The sequence below is a fragment of the Syngnathus typhle genome, unplaced genomic scaffold, assembly GCF_033458585.1.
Source record: "Syngnathus typhle isolate RoL2023-S1 ecotype Sweden unplaced genomic scaffold, RoL_Styp_1.0 HiC_scaffold_94, whole genome shotgun sequence".
NCBI lineage: Eukaryota > Metazoa > Chordata > Actinopteri > Syngnathiformes > Syngnathidae > Syngnathus > Syngnathus typhle.
Window position 1 is genome coordinate 1 of NW_026872000.1, and position 6,899 is coordinate 6,899.

The following is a 6,899-nucleotide window of genomic DNA, read 5'->3' on the forward strand; positions in this document are numbered from 1 at the left end:
CAATAAACTGGACGAAGTCAGAGCCGAGCTGTCGATCGCCCAAATACTCATCATCGACGAGATTTCCATGGTGTCCAAAGACCTCTTTGCCTACGTGAATGCCAGGTTGATACAAATCAAAGGCATCAATTTACCTTTTGGTGGCATGTCTGTTCTTGCTGTTGGAGATTTCTTTCAGCTCCCTCCCGTGAGACAGTCCAAACCGCTATGCGTGTACGATCCCACTCGGCTGGACCACTGGCGTGACAACTTCAAAAAGATCACGCTCACCGCCATCATGAGGCAGAAAGACGATGTTGCCTTTGCCGAACTGCTGAACCGACTCCGGGTGAAAGAAAAGTCTGATGAACTTTCGGAACTGGACAGAGCTCTTCTTGCTACGAGGTACACTTCTCCAGAAATGTGTCCAAGTCATATTCTGCATGTTTTTGCCACCAATAAACAGGTAGATGGCCATAACTCTGCGATGCTGGATCTGCTTCATAAGGACATTGTACAAATTGATGCAGATGACTACAAGAAGGACAAACAAACCGGCAGAATGGCGAGGCAAAGTTTCCCTGTGCAAGGCGCTAAGAGCGAGCTCCCGGACTCGATCAGAGTTGCCCTCGGTGCTCGTGTTATGCTCACGCGTAATTTTGATGTTCAAGCAGGTCTGTGCAACGGGACGTTTGGAAAAATTGTGGAATTGGTCAACTATCCGAATGAAGCCCGCGTAAAGAAAGTTGGGTTGGAACTTGATCATGTGAGTAACACAGCGCGTGCCGCTAACCGTGTGTACATTGACAGACAGGAGGAGAAGCTGAAAAAGCCTGGAGTGACGCGCCGACAGTTTCCCATCAAGCTTGCTTTTGCCTGCACGATCCACAAGGTACAAGGCATGACAACGTCAGAGGCTGCTGTTTCGCTGAAAGGCGTTTTCGAACACGGCATGGGGTACGTAGCTCTGAGTAGAGTGACCTCGCTCAGCGGTCTGCATATTCTGCATATGGACGAGAGAAGACTTCATGCAAATCCAGAAATCACTGCTGCTCTTGCTGAGATGGCAGAGGATTCTTTGGAGAGCGTCATGCCACTCCTTCACGTGATGCCGTCGGTAGATCGAGCAAATCACCTGGTTGTCGTCCATCATAACACCGAAGGGCTGTCTTGTCATGTGCAGGACATCAGGTGCCACCACGAGCTGCACTTTGCTGATGTTTTGTGCTTCACAGAGACACACCTTCAAGGATCTGTGGCTGATGGACGTGCCTGCTTGGAAGGCTTCACAATGTTTCACAGGAACCGAAGAGATTCTTACACAAACTGTCCTGACTTGGCAACAAAACTTGGTGGCGGCGTAGGTATTTGTGTCAAAAGTCACATTGCAGCCCAGGAAAAGAAATACATACAGGGTGTGACCGACATTGAATTTGTTGTGGTGAAACTTGAAGCTCCCCTCAATGTGTTGATTGCTGCCGTTTACAGGCCTCCAGGCAACAGTCTGCGCACTTTTCTGCCAAGCTTGGGAAATCTCTTGCGGTACCTTGAAGTAATGGACCATCATCAGATCTTGGTATGTGGAGATTTTAATGAAGATATGCTATCTGCCTCATTCAAGCCCATTCTCGATTTGTTTCGCTCAACAGGTTACACGCAACTCATAACCACTGCTACCACTGACAAAAACACATTGCTTGACTTAATTTTTGTCTCTCGACCTCAGTGTGCTCTTCATTCAGGTGTCTTGCAAACGTACTACAGCTATCACAATCCTGTTTTCTGTGTTTTGGCCACTGAAAGGTAAGTCACAGCTAAATCATGTGGTTCAGCATTTGCAAAAAGGATGGAAATCAGAACGTGAACGTTGTCGTAAGTGTATAATATTAGTGGTGGGATGTGGTGGGTGATTTGTTGCCTTTAGGTGAGATGGGATCTGGGGCGAAAGTTGCTCAAAATGACAAATGAAAGAAACCTGCTGGAATAGTGGTTGGGGGTCGGTGAGGAATCACGTTGAGTTAAGGGAAGGCAGAGGCTTATTAAAATTTCAAAAAGCCTTCCCTTAACTCAACTTTTTAATTTTTAAAAAGCCTTCCCTTAACTCAACTTTTTATTTTTAAAAAGCCTTCCCTTAACTTAACGTTTTAATTTTTAAAAATGTTACTTTTATTTTTTTAAAATTTTAACTTTTAAAACTTTTACCTTTTTACATTTTTAAATTAACTTATGGTTGAGAGGAGACTTTTTAACTTTTTAAACCTTTATTTTACAATCAAATTTTAACCTTTTAAACCTTTATTTTACAATCAAATTTTAACCTTTTAAAACTTTATTTTACAATCAAATTTTAAAATTTTAAACCTTTATTTTACAATCAAATTTTAACCTTTTAAACCTTTATTTTACAATCAAATTTTAAAGATGAGTTAAGGGAAGGCCTTTTACATTTTAATTTTTTAATTGTTTTGAACTTTTATTTTGAATTTTTTTGAATGTCATAATCACCAGGCGAGAACAGAAAACAGATGAGGTAAGTTGCTCGTCATGAAACATGTTTTTTCCTTTCTTTCTAAAGAGAGTAAATGCTGCTATTTCACTCCTTTGTATTTTAACAGTTTTTATCTGGCGAAAGCAGTTCATCCCAGAATGGAGGCCAGAGGTAGGCATGACATATCACCTTATTGTAATGTAATTATAAAATTGTAACATGTTGTAATTTATAGTTAAGCTTGTGTAAGCCCTCTGTACAATCATACATTTTCAATCAACTTTGCTGGATTGTCCTTTTTTCTCCACAAAGACCTTGAGCATGCAAAAACATTCATCATGGACGAATGACTCCCAAGCAGACTCAAGGCACGCCACCCCTACAACATGGCAGCACAAGAGATGCTCAATTCCATCCCTGAAGACATCTCCAGAGATGCCTGGCTGGCAGCAGCTTGGAAGCAGGAGTGGGAGGCAGCTGGCCCCTCCCTCATGCACAGTTATGTCTGGGAACCAGGAGACGGCGCCATAGGAGGAGACGAACTACCTCGCCAGCAGTGGACCACACTGAACCGCTTAAGAACTGGTGTTGGGCGCTTCAACATGTCTAGTGGGGTCTGGCGGACAGTGCGGCATGCGAGTGCGGAGCCCTCGAGCAGACAGCCGACCACACCATCAACACCTACACCAACATATAGACCACCCTCAGAGGCCGGCCTCTTCGACCTGGGACCAGAGATGCTGGCGTGGCTCCACGACACCAAGTTGGAGCGCTGACGTTACACGAGAGAGAGAGAGAGAGAGAGAGAGAGAGAGAGAGAGAGAGAGAGAGACTCCCAAACCAGGGTGGCAAGAAGCAGGACTTCTCATTCCTCTGTAAGTAGCCAATTATTATTGACTATTGTTACAAAACACTCTCTTTAATTTTGAATGTCTTTTTCAACTCATGTCCTCAACCACCTCTATGTTTTTTCTTCTTCAGTTTTCTATGTTGCGTGTGGCTCCACATGCTCCATTTGTCTAGACCATTTGTTTGGCCAACTTGGTACTCAGCCTTGATGAGACCTGGCCTGTCTCGCCAAAAAAATGACCGACATTTTAAGAAGATCCATGGGACCAGTGTTATTCTCCTTTTCTATTGACTCCAAGCAACAGGTAAGTAATTGTGATTCCAAATTGAATGTGTTCATATCATTCACTTAAGATGGACACAAGTTGTACATATGCTTGATTTATGACTGTATTGTAATGTGATTTTTCAAAATGAATTAATTATGATGTTATATTATAGCACAGGGAGAGCCAAGACTTTCCAAAAGACCTGTACAACGGAGGCCAGCATCATGAAACACAAACTCCCAAACCAGCACGGTAACATGAAACACAAACTCCCAAACCAGCATGGTAACACACAGGACTTCTTCTGATTCTTCTGTGAGTAACCATCAAGGAATATTTTCATGAAGCATTTTGCTCCTTTTCCTCAACACATCTTTCATGTTTTTTTTTTAGTATGTTCTTGGGTCTTGCCTGTGGTTCTACACGCATCCAGAAATGCAGACAAAGAACAGCTTGGCCTTTAACAGTCGGAAGCCTCTGATTTTACTCTACTAAGCCTCAGATACAGTCTGTTTTCTGTTCTCATTCAGTCATTCATTCATTCATTCATTTATTCATTTATTTATTTATTTATTTATTTATTTATTTATTTATTTATTTATTTATTTATTTATTTATTTATTTATTTATTTATTATATTTTTTGCCTCAAATTATGTTTGCATTATCTTTTGTATAACAGCGTCTTCAATCATGTTGCACTTAAACTCTTAAAAAATAACACTGAAATTAACATAACATCCATCCATCCATTCATTCTCTGAACCGCTTAGTCCCCACGCGGGCCGCAGGTGTGCTGGATCCTATCCCAGCCGTCATCGGGCAGTAGGTGGGGGACGCCCTGAACCGGTTGCCAGCCAATCGCAGGGCACACAGCGATTATTATCTATTGAATCAGTAAAATACTTGATATGTTTTTATTTGTTATGTCTTCAGCGTTTTTGAAAGTTATTTATATTATTTCTTGCATTACTTCTTTGACTCAATTAAAAAAACTGTATTTTGTCCCAAAAGGCACTATTTTTTTCCTTCTCTTGTGTGTGATTTATTATATTTTGTTTCCAATATTTAAACAGCTCAGTGACCTAGTGGTAGAGTGTCCGTCCTGAGACTGGAAGGTTGTGGGTTCAAACCCTGGCCGGGTCATACCAAAGACTATAAAAATGGGACCCATTGCCTCCCTGCTTGGCACTCAGCATTAAGGGTTGGAATTGGGGGGTTAGATCACCAACTGATTCCCGAGCGCGGCACCGCTGCTGCTCACTGCTCCCCTCTCCCCCAGGGGATGGATTAAAATCACACGGGGATGGGTTAAATGCAGAGGACAAATTTCACCACACCCAGATGTGTGTGTGTGTGTGACCATCATTGGGACTTTAACTTTAACTTTTTTAACATGAATTTGAACACTTTCGAGTCAAGCCCAATTTATTCATACTTTCCGAAAGTTATTTATATTATTTCATGTATTACTTCTTTGATTCAATAAAAAAAAAAAAAACTAATTCCTCCCAAAATCAGGAGTTTCCGGGTTAACGTAATAAATCGGTGAGCGATTGGCTAAGGCAGCGCCCAATTACGTGAGCGGTTGTCTAAGCCAGCGCCCAATTATGTGAGCGGTTGGCTAAGGCAGCGTTATGGTAGCCAATCAGAGCCGGTGCTCTGTAAACTATTGCGGTTCGGTGTTATTGTGGAAATTATTACTCGCCACTTTAAACTTTGTGAAAATTATTAAGTATTCCAATATCCTCACATTTCATTTACTAGACATTTGCGTGTACATACATTTTCTAAATTTTAGAAAAGTCGCGTACACGCAGATTTGCGCTGCTAGATAAGAGTCAACATTCAGCATCTTACAAAATACACAAATCAGACATCTATTCGTTTAAGAATACCAATTCATTATGTTCATATGCCCATGTATTTCACCATTTAGTAATTGCCAATTTATATTTGGTGAACGACAATTGGCTGCAGAGAATGACGTTCCTGACGGGTCGCAGCCAGACGGTGAGAGTGGGCCGTCATACATCCACACCTCTCAGTCTCGGTACCGGCTCCCCACAGGGCTGCGTACTGAGCCCACTGCTTTACACGCTCTACACACATGCATGCACCCCCGCCCACCGTAGCAACATCATTGTGAAATTTGCGGATGACACAACCGTGGTGGGACTCATCTCAAAGGGGGATGAGTCTGCCTACAAGGACGAAGTGGTCCGGCTATCGGAGTGGTGCGGAGAGAACAATCTGCTCCTAAACACTTTTTTTTAATTATTCTATTTATTCTATTTTTTTTTTTTTTATCTCATGCGCGGATCGGTTGGCACTTTTTAAATTTCGTTGTACAGGTGACAATGACAAATAAAGATCTATTGTATTCTATTCTATTCTAGAACCGCGATCATGGTCGAAAATATGTTTTGACCATGACTGACAGCTCTCAATTGTATAATCACAATTCACATGATGTGTTTAGCAGTTATTATTTTTCTTTCTTCCGTGTGTAATTAATATCTTATTAATGTTGAATGGGGGCGGGGTTGTGCTACGTTCATAGAAATCTGAATTCACAAGGACTGTGATCGTAGTATATCATGAACAAAATCTTAAAGTGCTGAAACATGTTCACTCAATCGTTTAGTCACATTTCAGACGAATTTACAGGGATATGTGTGTCTGACACTCTTTTTATCGATTGCATATCCAAATGTTGCATATCCAAATGTTGCATTTCTGTTTAGCCTAGCTGCACTTAAATTTCCCACTACCCGCAAAGATATTGGGGCGCACACAAGTTCGCATCAGACTTTCCCAGACGTCGAAAGAGGTAAGTAGCTCGCTCAACCCAGTCCGAAATTTGATTTTCCCAAAACATTTATAAACACTTTGTAGTCTAGTGTTGTACTGTAGACCATTGTGTTACTCTGTAAATTAGTATTTACTACTTTAAACTGGGTGAAAATTAAGTAACATCCTCACTTTTCCGCGTGTTCAGACAGGCTTTTTAAAATGTTTCTTAAAAGGCCTGTACACGCGAATTTGAGTAAGAGGTCTTCAGGTCCGTTTCTTAATGTTTAATAACAATTGTACCGATTTGGTTGAAGAAGAGCTGATATTCAAGAAAAAAACCGAAATAAACCTCGCGCACGACGGCAAGTGTAAAACTATTAAATTAGTCCTATGACCTTAAAAATGTATATTATAATATATATTTTACCTATGTCCTCAAAAAAATTGATCCATTAGTAAGCATCTCTTGAACAATATATTTCTTCAAATGGTTTAGTTTTTGAGACAGACAGTGAATGT

The 6,899-nt window shown here is 41.2% G+C and overlaps 1 long non-coding RNA gene across 1 annotated transcript; it reads left to right on the forward strand.

Moving 5' to 3' along the window:
* Positions 1-2,181: 2,181 nt before the first annotated feature.
* LOC133148459 (uncharacterized) lies at positions 2,182-4,620 on the forward strand. Its single transcript, XR_009712612.1, has 4 exons — positions 2,182-3,342; positions 3,449-3,621; positions 3,758-3,900; positions 3,979-4,620. It is a non-coding gene; the product is annotated as an uncharacterized LOC133148459 (long non-coding RNA).
* The last annotated feature ends 2,279 nt before the right edge of the window (positions 4,621-6,899 follow it).